The sequence below is a fragment of the Chinchilla lanigera genome, unplaced genomic scaffold, assembly GCF_000276665.1.
Source record: "Chinchilla lanigera isolate Chin_1 unplaced genomic scaffold, ChiLan1.0 scaffold00028, whole genome shotgun sequence".
In the NCBI taxonomy this organism is placed as follows: Eukaryota; Metazoa; Chordata; class Mammalia; order Rodentia; family Chinchillidae; genus Chinchilla; species Chinchilla lanigera.
The window spans coordinates 12,507,509-12,509,162 of record NW_004955429.1 but is presented as its reverse complement, the minus strand read 5'-3'; positions in this window follow the sequence as shown (position 1 = coordinate 12,509,162).

Genomic DNA, 1,654 nt, shown 5'->3' with positions numbered 1-1,654 from the left:
AGTTTAAATGAACTCTTTCAGGTTTTACACTAGTGAGACAATGTGGTGCTTGCACATACAGGTCTGATTTATTTCACTTGTGAGTATGGTCTCTAGTTTTAACCATTTACCTACAAAGGCCTTGAGTTTATCTTTCTTTATAGCTGAGTAATATTACATTGTATAAAAGTACCACAATTTTCTTATCCAGTCCTTGGTGGATGGACATTTGGGTTGCTTCCACAATTTAGCAAATACAAATTGTGCTGCTATGAACATAGGTGCACATATATAGCTGTGATATGATGTTTTTAGATCTTCTGGGAAAATACCCAGAAGGGGAATAGCTGGGTTAAATGGGACCTCTAGACCTAGTTTACTGAGGAATCTCCAAACTGATTTCCACAGTGGTTGCACCAGTCTGCATCCCAACTGGCAGTGGAAAAGGGTTCCTATTTCTCCACAGACTCGCCAGCATTTGTTGTTGGTTGATTTCTTAATGCTAGCCGTTCTTACTGGGGTAAGGTGGAATCTCAGTGTTGTTTTAAATTACATTTCTCAAATGACTAATGATGTTGAACATTTTCTCATGTATTTATTGCCATTTGTATTTCATTATCTGAGAAGTATGTATTCATCTCAGCAGCCCATTTTGGGATTGGGTCTTTGAATTTGGGGCGGCTGATATTTTTTAATTCTTTACATGTTGTAGATAGAGGTCCTTTGTCTGAAGGACAGTCAGCTAAAATTTTTTCCTAGTTTGTGTGTTTTCTTTGTACTCTGCTGGTGATTTCTTTAGATTTGCAGAAACTTTTCAGCAGTATGAGATCCCAGTTGTTGATTGTATGAAGTGTTTCCCGTGCAGTTTGGTTTTTGTTCATGAACTCTCTTCCTACCCCTATGTCTTCAAGGTTTTTATCCACTTTCTCTTCCAATAGATTTAGTGTTTCTGTTTTCATATTGATATCAGGGATCCATTTTCATTTGAGTTTGGTGCATGGTGATAGACTTGGGTCTATTTTCCGTATTTGGCAAGTAGCAAGCCAATTTTTCGAGCACCGTTTATTAAAGAGGCTATCATTCTTCCAGTGAGTTTGTTTGGCCCCTTTATCAAAGATGAGGTGGCTGAGCATGTTTTGGGTTGTGGCTGTTTCTTCCAGTCTGTTCCATTGATCCTCAGGCCTGTTTTTTAGCCAGTACCATGTTGATTTTATTATAGTAGCTTTGTAGTATAATTTCAGGTCAAGGATTGTGATTCCACTTGACTTGTCCATGTTGCCCAGGATTTCTTTTGTTATTCTGGGTCTCTTCTAGTTCCAGATGAATTTAAAGCATGTTTTCTTGAGATCTGTGAGGTATGCTAATGGTAGCTGAATGGGAATTGCATTGAATCTGTACAGCAGTTTTGGTAGTATGGGCATTTTCACAATGTTGTTTCTTCCTCTCCATGAGCAAGGAATATTTTTCCATTTACTGAAGTCTTTGATCTCTTTTTTCAGAGTACTGTAGTTTTCATTGAAGAGATCTTTGACTTCTTTTGTTAGATTGATTCCTAAATATTTCAATTTCTTGGATGTTATTGTGAAAGGTATGGTTTCATTAATTTCTCTCAGTCTGTTTGTTGTTTGTGTATAGGAATGCTATCGATTTCTGGGTGTTGACTTTGTATCCAGCT